Source organism: Panthera uncia (genome assembly GCF_023721935.1).
Source record: "Panthera uncia isolate 11264 chromosome C1 unlocalized genomic scaffold, Puncia_PCG_1.0 HiC_scaffold_3, whole genome shotgun sequence".
In the NCBI taxonomy this organism is placed as follows: Eukaryota; Metazoa; Chordata; class Mammalia; order Carnivora; family Felidae; genus Panthera; species Panthera uncia.
In genome coordinates this window covers 40067494-40081639 of record NW_026057584.1, presented here as the reverse complement: position 1 = coordinate 40081639, position 14146 = coordinate 40067494, and the positions used below count along the sequence as shown (strand labels likewise).

The following is a 14146-nucleotide window of genomic DNA, read 5'->3' as shown; positions in this document are numbered from 1 at the left end:
ACAGATAAAAATGTTTATACCTGATTATACCAGGTACCATACCTTAGTAATAGTGTGTTTCATATAATTCTGAAATTGGCGGGACTCATGCAAAATGGCCTATAACACATACCCAGGCAAAACTACATGCCAGTTTATCCAAGACATATATAAAAACAGTTGTATTCATTTCAAAATGCCTGATAAGACCCTCACTCAGAAGTCACCATTTGGAACTGTGTTCCCACTGCTGAGGCCTATGGGCTAGAAATATCTTATGTCCCAGACACAACATTCATTCTCTCTCTATATCTTGATTATAGATAGTAACCTACTTCAACATTTGGATGAGCAAATATTATTTGATGTATTCAAATACTGCCTATGTCTGCTCTTTCTATCCATATATCCATACTATTGACATTTGTCAAGAGAATCTTTGTTCAGACATAATCATCATTGAAGTGGTTAATATTCTAATATCTCCTGTTAATCTACAAGGGAGAATCACTGCATACTTTCATACATAAATATATTAATATTTAATACACACAGATACATATATATATGTATATATATATATATATATATATATATACACATGCATTTTATATACATAAATTTACAAAGATACAGATACACAGAAATTTATTTTTCATCGAGTATCTTAAGGAGCTTCAGTTTCAGAGAAGAAATGTACATAACATTGGCTTAAGCTAATGATGTTCCAACTCTAGCTGAACTCCATTCAGCTCAGTGTCAATTATAATTACCTTTTTCCCCCCAAATGTTAGGATTTTATTTTCAAAGTTCCTTTGTTGTACAGAAAGTAAAAATGCTGTTACAGTCTTGGTGTAACTGGTAGCCACAGATGACTCACCAATCACCACTATCCATGCTACAGCAAGAGTCTTAACACAAAGCTAACAATGCTTACAATTTTGTTGGAATGAAGACCCCAGGTTCAGTGGTCAACTTCCAAGAGGGACTAAATGGAGGAAGGTGTAATGTCACAAGAACTATTCTTTGCCTCTTTGGGTGGGTGGGTGTCCTGGGTTTGTTATCACAGCTACCTTTTTCTTAAAACAGCTACAAAATCCATATGAGCAGTTCAACCAATAATGAATAGTTGTTCATTTGTTTTGGGGTTTTTCAGAGGTTATTTGGGGTCTTAACCGTCTTCTCCTTCACCATCTTGTTTCTTCCCTCCTCTTCTCAACTTTCCCACTTTCTTCCTCATCTTATCTTCATCTTCATCCTCATCGTCTTCATCCAACAACTTCTCCAGCATGTCCAAATTCTTCTTCCTCCCTGACTTCTTCCTATTCATCCTCTTCATCATCTAACTCCTCCTCTTCACCATCCTCATCCTCCGCATCTTCTCCTTCTTCTTCCTCCTCTTCTTCAACCACACCATCCACTTTGGCATCTGAGTCACGGACCTGCCGATCCTCTTGGTCATGGTCAAGAGCTATTTCAATTTCAGTAGTTTGGGGAGATTTGAAATTGAAACCAAGCCTCCAATTATTAAACCAAGGAACTCTAAGTTCACACTTTCATCAGTTAAGATCTCAATTCTCCTATCATTTGATTTGCAATTGTTCAAGACAAGTTCGCAAACAGCTGCCCAGGTTTGGTTCCTCAGCTCCAGCTAGATTCTCCTCTTCATGTCCACGTTTCCTTCTTTTCTTCTGCAAAGTTAACTTTCTTTGGCAAAGGCCAGAACAGGGAGAGGCATCCTGGCCTGCGCAGCAAAGGCCTTTTTAAGGGTTCGGCTGGCAGCAGAGGCCAGCTGCATAGTCACAGGTGGTGGGTGGCATGTAGGCAGGTGAGAGGAGCTCCAGGAACCCCAATTCACTTTTTTATGTGGATTTTCTATCATGTTATATTGTGGGAATTACATTGTGGTTGTCTCAAAAATGGCATAATTTTTTCAAATGCTAATAGATTGGATATATGTATCTTTTTTGTTTTTGCTTTTAAAGTTTTTAATTAAATTCATGAGTTAATATACAGGTATAATACTAGTTTCAGGTGTAGAATTTAGTGATTCATCACTTACATACATCACCCTGTGCTCATCACAAGTGCCCTCCTTAATCCCCATTGCTTATTTCACCCATCCACCCCACCCACCTCCCCTCTGGTAACCATTGGTTTGCTCTTTATAGTTAAGAGTCTGTTTTTTGGTTTGCCTCTCTCTCTCTCTTCTCTCTTTCCTTGTTTGTTTCTTAAATTCTACATATAAATGAAATCATAAGATATTTGCCTTTTTATGACTGACTTATTTCACTTAACATATTATTCTCTACTTCCTCCATGTCTTTGTAAATAGCAAGATTTCATTCCTTTTTATGGATGAATATTATTCCATATATATATACATATATATGTGTATATATATATATATTTATTCCATATATGTATTCATTCCATATATATATATATATATTCATTCCATATATATATTCATTCCATATGTGTGTGTATATATATATATACACATATGTGTATATATATATGCGTATATATATATGTGTGTGTGTGTGTATATGTGTATATATATGTGTATATACATATATATGTGTATATACATATATATGTGTATATGTGTGTGTATATATATATATATATACACACACATATGCACACATACACACACCATTTCTTCTCTATCCATTCATGGATAGTCAATGGACACTTGAGCTATTTCCATAATTTGGCTATTATAGATAATGTTGCTATAAACAATGGTATGTATGTGCCTCTTTGAATAAGTATTTTTGTATTCTTAAGTATACTGTAGTGCAATTGCTGGATGATGGAGTAGTTATATTTATAACTTTTTGAGGAACATCCATACTGTTTTCCAGAGTTGGATGCATCAGTTTGCATTCCCACCAACAGTGTGAGAGGGTTCTCCTTTCTCCACATCCTTGCCAACACCTGTTCTTTCTTGTGTTGTTAGTTTTAGCTATCCTGTTAATACAAAACTAGTGTAGTTTTAATTTGCATTTCCCTGATGATGAGTGATGTTGGACATCGTTTCATGCGTCTATTGGTCATCTATATGTCTTCTTTGGAAAAATGTCTATTTATGTCTCTGCCCATTTTTTAAAATATAGTTTATTGTGAAGTTAACTAACATACAGTGTATACAGTGTGCTCTTGCCTTCAGGAGTAGATTCCTATGATTCATCACTTACATACAGCATCCAGTGCTCATCCCAACAAATGCCCTCCTCAAAGCCCATCACCCATTTTCCTCACTCCCCTAGCCCCCCACCCCCTTCCACCCTCATTTTGTTGTCTGTATTTAAAAGTCCCTTATGGTTTTCCTCCCTCTCTGTAACTAATTTTTTTCTTTCCCTTCCCTCATGGTCTTCTGTTAAGTTTCTCAACTTCTACACATGAGTGAAAACATATGATATCTTTCTCTGACTGACTTATTTCACTTGGCATAATATCATCTACTTCCATTCAGGTTGTTGCAAATGGCAAGATTCCATTCTTCTTCATTGCCAAGTAGCATTCCATTACACACACACACACACACACACACACACACACACACACACATTTATACATATACCACATCTTCTTTATCCATTCATCAGTTGATGGACATTTTGGCTCTTTCAATAATTGGGCTATTGTTGATAGCGCTGCTATAAACATTGGCGTACATGTGCCCCTACGAATCAGCACTCCTGTCTTGTTTTTCAAATTTACATCTAAAAAAGTATGTGAAATTCTTAATTTTAACTGGGTATTTCAGATATTTCTTTTGGTATTTAATATTTTCTGCTAAACAAATGGATTTGAGATCATAAGGAGTTGAGCACTATTTTTTTTAATGTTTAGTTTTGAAAGAGAGAGAGCACACACGAGCAGGGGAGGAGCATAGAGAGAGGGAGGCAGAGGATCCCAAGTGGGCTCCGTGCTGCCAGCAGAGAGCCCAACAGGGTTTCAAACCATGACCTGTGAGATCATGTCCTGAGTCGAAGTCCAAGGCTTTAACCAATTGAGCCACCCAGGCACCACAGTACTATTATTTAACAAAATTGAGAACTACTTTAATGATAAATACTACTAAAATGAATGAATACATATCATCTTCAGTATAAGGCAAAATAAATTTAAAATAGTTAACATGCAAAACTTGTAGAGTCCCAAGCAAATACCTAATTCATTTTCTAACATAATAAATATTTTTATCTTTGGGAAAAAATGGTGACAAATCTTTAAACATTATGTATAAAAATTAAAAAATCAATTTAAGTATGATAAAACCATTATCAATAAAAGAAAAAATATATGCTCAGCGTTACTGTCGGGTTTTATGAAATTTAAATTTGCTTTCGAATTAGACTGGATTTAAGACTATGCCAAATGGATCACTACGATACAGTTGTAATGAACATTACCTTGTCCTGTACAGTAAGGAAATAGAGCTTAGCTCACCAAAATAGTATTCTTGGAAGCTCTGCCATTGCAAAAAATGGCTTCCTTCCCTGGGTATAATATTCAGAGGTTTTAAAATTCTTCAGAGAATTATTAGAAGTTACTTGACAAAAGAAGCAAGCAATTGTGAGTTTAAAACTGCATCACGCTGCTTGTTCTCCATCTCAGAACCCTTCTGCTGATGGCTGTTTGTCACTTTGCATGGTCATTCAGGAACTATATTGTGACCATCTGCCACTTATCTCTTTGGCCACAATCTTCTCTTCTCTGATCACTATTGATTTTCCAAATGGACCCACCATAAACTAAATGTAGCAATTATGACATTTAGGTTAGAAACAGCCTTTGCCTCTGTAGGTTGTATCTGGATTACTAAAGAATCAGTCATAAAAACCAACAAAATATAAGCATTTGCTGAAGGCAGAGATTTTTAAATTGCTACAATTAAGTTTAAGTTGATATTATCATCATTAGTCCATATTTTCTATTTTTTAAATAAATTAGCAGCACAAATTCCTACATTTAACTCCTAAGCAAATGCTAACACAGCTGGTCCTCCCAAATGCACTCATCATATACTTTTTGAACTATGTGCCATTTCTATTCAAAACTGAAATATCCTTCAGGAAAAAGAACCATTTAACATAAAAAGGTATTTGAATTAGAATCTTTTCTCTGGAAAGGAAAAATTGTTGAGGCAATAAAATTATCTGTGGTTGCCAGGAGCTGGGGGTCATGGAGAAGGGATGAATAGATGGAGGACAATGGATTTTTAGTGCAGTGAAACTCTTCTGTAGGATAACATAATGGGAGATATATAACTTTATACATTTGGCAAAATCCCTAAATATGTACAACACAAAGAGTGAACCCTAATGCAAACAATAGACTTTGGTAGTAATATATCAGAATAATAATTCATCAACTATAACAAAGGTACCGCACCAATGCAAGATGTCAATAATAGAGGAAATTAGATGGGGGTAGTGAAGGGATGTGGCAGAGTAAGGAGAGGCTATAAATGGAAACTCTGTACTTTCTATTCCATTTTTGTCTAAACCTAAAGTGTTCTAATAAATAAAGTCTAATTATTTAAAAACAAAATAAAATCCTCTCACTTGCCTCTTTGTACTTCATTATGATTTTGTGTATCTGTCCTTAAATTAATGTAGATATATGTGGAGAAGAAAGTTTTGAAAGTCTGTTGTGAAATAAAATGACCCAAACTAAAATCTCATGAGAAACTCAAGCACAATTTCTGTCAACACATGTTGTAACATATATTGTGTTGGCCTGCCTGTTTAATTTCATTGGGGGTAAAGCAGGGACGGTGGAGCAGAAATTCCCATTTATAATTCCCTGAAGGAAACCAATCAATTGATGACCAGACAGGTGTTTAAAAGCCATCTTGCACTTGATTGACACAGTTGATGTTTACAGACTACCAGTCCTCCAACATGTCCCCAGGCTGTATACAACCAGGGACCCATTACGGATTTTTTTTTTTTTTCTTTTGGGAATTTTTGTTGTTGTTGTTTTTAGTTCTTTTGTATGTCGAATCTGTATGTTTCAACTTTCAATATGCATCATGGTGTTAGCCCTGTCTTTTGGGGTTATTAGAAGGAAAAGGATAAGGGTCCATGAATGAATGTATGGATAAAGGAGACATGGTACACACAGGCACACATACAGACACACACAGTACAATACTATTCAGCCACAAAACAGGACGGAATCTTGCCATTGTGACAACCTAGACATACCTTGAGGATATTATGTTAAGTAGGTCAGACAGAAAAAGATAAATACCACATGATCTCACTTATATGTGGCAGCTAAAACAAAGAAACAAAACAAGCTCATACAGAAAAAAGACTGCTGGCTGCCAGAAGCAAGATGGGAGCGGGCAAAATGACTGAAGGGTATCAAGAGATACAAACTTCCAGTTACAAAATAAATAAATCATGCAGATGTAATACATAGCTTGGCGACTTGTAATGATAATGTATTGCATATGTGAAAGTTGCTGAGAGTAAATCTTAAAAGTCCTCATCAGAAGGAAAAGAAAAGAAAAAAAGGAGAGGTGATATAAAAAAGAATAAAGGAAGGAGTGAAGTGGAAATGGTGATTAGGGCTTCCTAATGCTGGTAGGCTATGTTGCTACTGATAGCACCTGTATGAGCCCTCAGTTATTGTTCTTAAGTAAATGTGTAGATCGAGAAAATCCACTAGTAGTATTTTTTCCTGCCCATTGACATCTAAGTGAGTATAATTCAGTTGGTATCATACAATGCAAATAACACATATTTAATAATCTAATCAAATAGCATGTTTACAAATAGTGATCAGTAGAAGAAAAAAATTCTTCTACTCTTAAATACTCAGATATTTGGGTTTTTTTTAATTTTTTTTTAACATTTATTTATTTTTGAGACAGAGAGAGACAGAGCATGAACGGGGGAGGGTCAGAGAGAGGGGGAGACACAGAATCGGAAGCAGGCTCCAGGCTCTGAGCTGTCAGCACAGAGCCCGACGCGGGGCTCGAACCCACAGACCTTGAGATCATGACCCAAGCCGAAGTCGGCCGCTTAACCGACTGAGCCACCCAGGCGCCCCTAAATACTCAGATATTTGAAGGGAGTTTGCTAACAATTTAGTTCACTGTGCTTTAAATGGTGAAAGCAAGACTAGGAGGTAAATGAGAAAAAAAGGTGAAAAAAATCAATCCATATCCACCGACACTTCTAGGCTAACATGTACTATGCTGACATTTGAAAGAGACTTACTTACAACACATTCATGAGAGATGCTACCGAACATTGGAAATCACAGAAATGTGCCCTATATATGTTCCTAACTCAAACCTAAATTCCCCCCATATTTGGAATAGCTACATTAACTCAAGGTTCACACTATTATCTCATTTTCCAAATCTTATTATTTTCTCTGATAAAGAATGTCTCCATTAAATAAGTGGTAGAGAATAATTTAATGTTTCCTTAACATTAAATTTTTGGAATGAAAGAAAAATACGTTTAGTTTAACTAGGGACATGATGTGCAAATAGGAATGAACAAATCTATTATCTCTAACCCAAGGACATTAAAAAATCCTGCTATAGTAAGAGTCTCCCACATATTCATCATTCTCAAGTTGAACTGTGAAACTTGCTAAAGAATAGATAAGAAAAGCATTGCCAATATGTCAACCACCTTAATACCATCCAAACTCCTTGCAATTGCTGCATTTTCTTCTGTAAGAAATGTCAAGATTTCATCAAAAAGTCTTTTAATTTGGATAGTCTCCATACAGTTGTCTGGCTATTTTCACTCTCTGGTTTGTAACTTCTCTTATACCAGTTGTCATTTCTGTAACCTTTCCAACAGCAACTGTGCAGTCTTGGGACCACGATGCAGAATATCTCACTCAACAATCCTCCCACAAACCATCTGTTTCTAGAGACATCAACAACTGTTGGCATTGACTCTATGCAAAATGGGGAAGAAATTGTTCAAAATGATAAAGTGGAACTTTCTCAGAGATCTTAAATCCCTAGCATAATAGGCAAATAATTGACATATAAAAAACAATATTATTTGAGTAAAAGATTTCAAGTCTGGAAAAAGAAAATAAAACAAATCCAAAAAGACCGAAGCCCCTCACTTACCGTTCCATCACGTTTTATAAAAAGTTGCATATCAAAAATTTTTAATTATAGTAATGAATCTCAATAAAATTATGTAATATGCAAACAAAACATCTACCAAAGATGTGAAAACATTCACAAGACATTCACCGGACTGACTTCACCAAACATGGCTACATATACATCTATTCTTTCTTTATAAAATGACACACATCAATCCTTATTCAAAAGCATAAATGGAACTTTATTACCTTCCTGCATCTTGATTTGGAAATTCTACCATCCTTGAGATGTGAATGATCACCAATAATTACTTTTAATTCACTTTCATGGGGCAAATAAACTGTTTTGGACAGATTCTGTAAGAAGTAAATGTCCTAAAGAGATGAATTAGTTTTATAGTTGGCAATGTGATTTCTTATACATCTAGTGTGATTTCCAAAATAACCTTATGAAATAGTGGGACAAGTATTATCACTGATTTACAGAAAAGTACTTGGTGAGTCATTCAAAGTCACATACCTTAACAGTAACAGAGGCATAACTTAGAAGCTATTTTTACAATTCACAGTTAAATTCTATTCAAAAATTATTGTTTGGATTGAGTTTTTATTTTTTTTTTTAAATTTTTTTTTCAACGTTTTTTATTTATTTTTGAGACAGAGAGAGACAGAGCATGAACGGGGGAGGGGCAGAGAGAGAGGAGACACAGAATCGGAAACAGGCTCCAGGCTCCGAGCCATCAGCCCAGAGCCTGACGCGGGGCTCGAACTCACGGACCGTGAGATCGTGACCTGGCTGAAGTCGGACGCTTAACCGACTGCGCCACCCAGGCGCCCCTGGATTGAGTTTTTAAAATCAAATGTGCTTGGGGCTCCTGAGTGGCTCAGTCAGTTAAGCAACCCATTCTTGATCTCACCTCAGGTCATGATCTCGGCTCACGTCATGATCTCATGGTTTGCATGGTCAAGTTTTGTGTCGGGCTCTGTGCTGACAGTGTGGAACCTGCTTAGGATATTCTCTCTCCCTCTCTCTCTCTCTCTCTCTCTCTCTCAAAATAAATAAATAAATAAATAAATAAATAAATAAATAACTTTTAAAAATAAAATAAAATGTACTTTTATTCCTTAATTTTCTAAGATTACTTACCATCATACCATCTGGGTACAGAGATGATAACTGATTTGAATATAGCATATTATTTTTAAAAAGATTTCAAATGTCTACTACAAATACCAAGATCTTAAAAACTGCAGGGTTTTACAGGTTAGGAACCACATCTGTTTAGTCTTACATAGAATTTAATAACATAATATTATAATGTTTGTCTTATTTTAAAGACTGTTCCTAAAGATCTAAGTTGCCACACAATATAAATTAATTCTGAAAAATAACTCATAGGCAACATGCCTTTCATATTCACTGCCCTCTTTTTTAATGGATTATTTTGTTACTTTTTGTTAGCTCCCAGGCTGTTAACTTTCATGTCATTAATGCCTAATAGTTAATGTTTTGGTCTATTTAAGGCCTAAAGCTTAAATGATTTGAGTTTGATTATTAGCAAGTCTGTAATAGGGCTCTGCCTCATTTTGGATCTCAGGTCTGTGAACCAGAGTCAGACCATGTTTCATCTTGTATGTATTATTCATCACTCTCATACTCAGAGGGAATTTTCCCAGACATGAAAGCACTTTAATTTTTCTTTTTCTGAGGACATATTCATGTCCAATTGGACCAATTACCACAGCCAGTTAACTCTCAATTATGTGGGCAAAACAAATTGTATCATTTAAAAAGGTGTTACTGTCACAACAAGTGATCTTTTTGTAAATGGGTGACTATGTCAGACTTAAAGAGTTTCTGTCAAAAGGCTGAGTAATTACAAATCTCCCAGATGTTAGCAAACAAACGTCACCAGACTGATGTCAAATATGGGCATTCCATTCCAGTATTTAAAAAACAATTTTTTTAATGTTTATTTATTTTTGACAGAGAGAGAGAGAGAGAGAGCGAGCATGAGTGGGGGAGGGGCAGAGAGAGAGGGAGACACAGAATCCGAAGCAGGCTCTAGGCTCTGAGCTGTCAGCACAGAGTCCAACACGGGGCTGGAACTCACAGGCTGCAAGATAATGACCTGAGCCAAAGTTGGATGCTCAACCGACTGAGCCACCCAGGCGCCCCAACTGTTCCAGTATTTTAGATCATTGGTTCTCAGAGCCAATTTTGCCTCTTCATGTAATACTCAGCAATGTCTGAAGACATTTTTGGATGTCACATTGGGGAAGAATAGTTATTGGTGTGAAAATGTCAATAATGTCATGGTTGAGAAACCCTGGCCTAGATGGGATCGTACATGTAATGGCTATTAAAAATAAAATTTGGCTAATCATAATCCTGATCAGTTTGTTTTAAATTTAAAAACTGAAGAAATTAGCTCAAGTCAGTACCTCTCTTCCTGTAATATCTGATTATTTTAATTCTATTTTCCCTATTGATTTCCGTATTACATATGGTTCTAAACTTTAACTTGAGTTCCTCTTCTGCAGTTTCCAGTGCACAATGAATTAGAGAAATGACAGATTGTCATTTCTTTCTTTCACATTGGGAGAGGAGATCCATAAAGACCTAGTTCTAAATTCGGGTTATGAGAATTTCAGCAAACTGTTCTACCACTGTTCTCCACTTAAGTCGGTTTACATGAAGAAAGAAAGACAGAGATGTGGATAAGGGTGGGGTAGATACATGATACATGGATGAATGGAAGGATGGATAGATGGATAGATAGATAGAAATAATAGAATAGATATGAGCTTGAACCCTAGAGAAAGACTCCTTACGTGTACATCTTGACTTCACTACTTACTAGCTATGGGTCCTTTGACAAATAATATATTAGGAGCCTATGATTTTAATCTATAAAATTGGCACAATATAACATTGCCTACTTCATTAGGGTTGTCCATAGGATGAAACAACAAAGCCCTTAGAATAGTTCCTTACATCTAATAAATGTTTGAAATTATCAGCCCTCCATATATTTATTTATACAGATGTTTTTAAACCTCCAATAATAGTGCTTTAAAAATAATAAAGAATTGTATTACTTAAAATAATTTTACTTCTTCTGAAACAGTAAAACTTCTGAAAATTATGCAAGTGCTTTCAAGAGCTTCAAATGAGAAACAGATGTATACAACCCTGCTCCTCGGTAAAATTAATCTCATGCTCAATGTATTTTTGATCACTGGAAATGAGGAATAAAAATGAAATTACTGTGGCACTAGAAAATAAATAGATTTACCAATTCTGCTTTTTTATTGATATTGATTAAAGTACTTTTTGATCACCATTTCAAATGTAGAGTGAAGATAAAATGTTTGCATCATCAGAAAATAACTGGATTGACCAATGCTGCTTTTTCATTTATATCTATTAATACTTTCATGCCTTCAGATTCGAATTGCCCAGGCTTCAGTAATTTATTTTTCCAGGCTTATAAAGTGCTTTGGGTGTTTTTGATTGAAGTTACTCATTTTTCATCACTATCATTGATCAAAGTCTTCCTACACTTTTCTTTTTCTCCACAGTGACTTAAATATGTATCCTTGTCTTCGACTTTCTGCTTTAATCTTTATCTTACAATGTCTTATCTCACCATGTTTGTGCTGGTTTGTTCCAAATGACTCTTACTTGAGGATTGCCTTCTGTTATACACTCCTAAGTGATTCAATTCAACAGGTACAGAGAAATTACAGATAGATAGATTGATTGATTGATAGATTGATAGACGATAGATTGATTTTATATATTTGCATGTATAATATATAGCTAGAACAATATATATTTATGTATGTATATATGTATAATTGTATTTTATTTTTAGCAGTATTTTTTAATGTTTATATATTTACTTTGAGAGAGAGAGAGAGAGAAAGAGCACAAGCAGAGGAGGGGTAAAGAGAGAGGAAAGAGACAGAATCCTAAGTAGGATCCATGCTGTCAGCACAAAGCCCAATGCAGATGCAGGGCTTGAACCCACAGACCATGAGATCATGACCTGAACCAAAATCAAGAGTCAGACACTTAACCAAATAAGTCACCTAGGCACCCTAGTATAGTTGCATTTTAAATATATAGCTGTGAATGGTGAAAGAAATGGTTGGGTAAATCTTTAGTTTTGCCTTATATCAATTTTGGTGTTTAACACAAAGGATATGAAATCCACATTGTAGGTTTATACAAAGGAAGATTTGGAGTTGTCCTCCATTTAAAGGACATATCCTCCTGGGGTGCCTGGGTGGCTATCAGTTAAGCCTCTGACTTTGGCTCAGGTCATGATCTCATGGTTTGCTCGTGATTTTAAGCCCCTCATCGGGCTCTGTGCTGACAGCTCAGAGCCTGGAGCCTGCTTTGGATTCTGTGTCTCCCTCTGTCTCTGCCCCTCCCCCACTCATGCTCTATCTCCATCTCTGTCAAAAATAAATAAACATTAAACAAGATAGTCTCCAAACCATGTTGGTGATTTAGTTCAATGGTGAAATCCTCAATTATCTGGATATTGCCTTCAATAACCTCAGCCTCTAAAATGGGATTAACTTTAAGTTGGAAGCTAGGGACAAAAAAAGTCCTTGGTGTCCCAGAGAAGGCATCTGGAGTAGTGAGAACTGGTAGTTCTATCCTATGTGAATTTACAATCATACAATTAATTTTGCTGGGCTTCATGATGTCAGTTTTTCAACATAATATCTACAAGGAAATAGAACAGTATTTCTCAAATGCTCAGATTTGCAGGGAAATAACCAGACACAAGAGAGATAATATAGCCAATAAGCAAGGGAATATGAGACATATTGCTACTTTTATATATCAGTACCAAAACAATATGTTTTTTGGAAAGCTTTCTAAAAACAGAACTTTCTATACCACATGCTAAGTAAATAAGGAAGTTTCATAAACCTTTCTTGAAATACCAGATGCAATATTTTACAAAATAAGAAGGCTGATCTTGACCCTGTTTAATCACACACCTAGTTCTAAAGTGACATAACCTTATAATAATATTGAATATCAATTCAGAGCTGAAAAATGTGCGAAACATTTTGCTTAATTAATGTGAACTTCTCTCCTCTCCTCTCCTCTCCTCTCCTCTCCTCTCCTCTCCTCTTCTCCCCTCCCCCCCCCTCCCCTCCCCTCCCCTCCCCTGCCCTCCCCTCCCTTCCTCTCCTCTCTTCTCTTTTCTCCTGGTTACTATCACTTCTGCTAGATGCCCCATATTCTTAAGCAATGGCTACTCCTAGGCTCTGGATTAACTTTAAATGGTTTAACTACACGTCTGAAAAAGAGCAGCCTGGTGCTTCTGGAAAAAGTGTCATTGGACCTTGAAATGAAAACTTGCTTTTTTTCTTCATTTTCCTGTCCTGCTATTTCCATAGAATCAGCTCAAGTGAATACAGCACAGGAAACAGATCAAGGTAGTCTTTTCTTCTCCAACATTAATACATTAGTTGGCCTTAAGTAAGTAAATCACTTAGCTGGGTGTTTGTCCTTTTCTTCTCCAAATTGTATACTACTTGGAAAGTAACACTATTCTCTCTCAGACTTAAGTTTTTCAGGATCCATAAATTGATGGTTTTTTTTAAATACTTTGAGATATGTTTTAGGAGACTAAACAAACCACATTCATGACAGCTTCCTTAAGGTTCACCTTGTGTGGGAGATGCAGGAGAGAAGCATCGAAGGAAAAGACTTCAAAAGGGAAGGGCTGGAGAAGGTGCAAGGCCTTAGGACATGTTTATACAGCTGAACATGGCTGTGGCAGTAAGGAACCCCTAGAGCCATTAACATTGTCCAGGGCGGATCCTCCTTCACACCTGACCCTTCCTAGTGTTATAGAAACCAATTAACTCAAAATTCAACCTTGTAAAGCTAAACAATCAGATTGATGAACACACTTGCTTAGCTGACTTTATGCACATAGTCTTTAGCAATTATCCTAATAAAAAGAATCTTCATCCTGGAGTCAAGGCCTCATCCGACTGGATTATGAGGACCTTCACT

General features: G+C 36.0%; 1 pseudogene; it reads right to left on the bottom strand.

Moving 5' to 3' along the window:
* Nucleotides 1-960: 960 nt before the first annotated feature.
* LOC125911380 (acidic leucine-rich nuclear phosphoprotein 32 family member B-like) overlaps nt 961-14146 on the bottom strand; it is a 29384-nt pseudogene continuing 16198 nt past the window's right edge.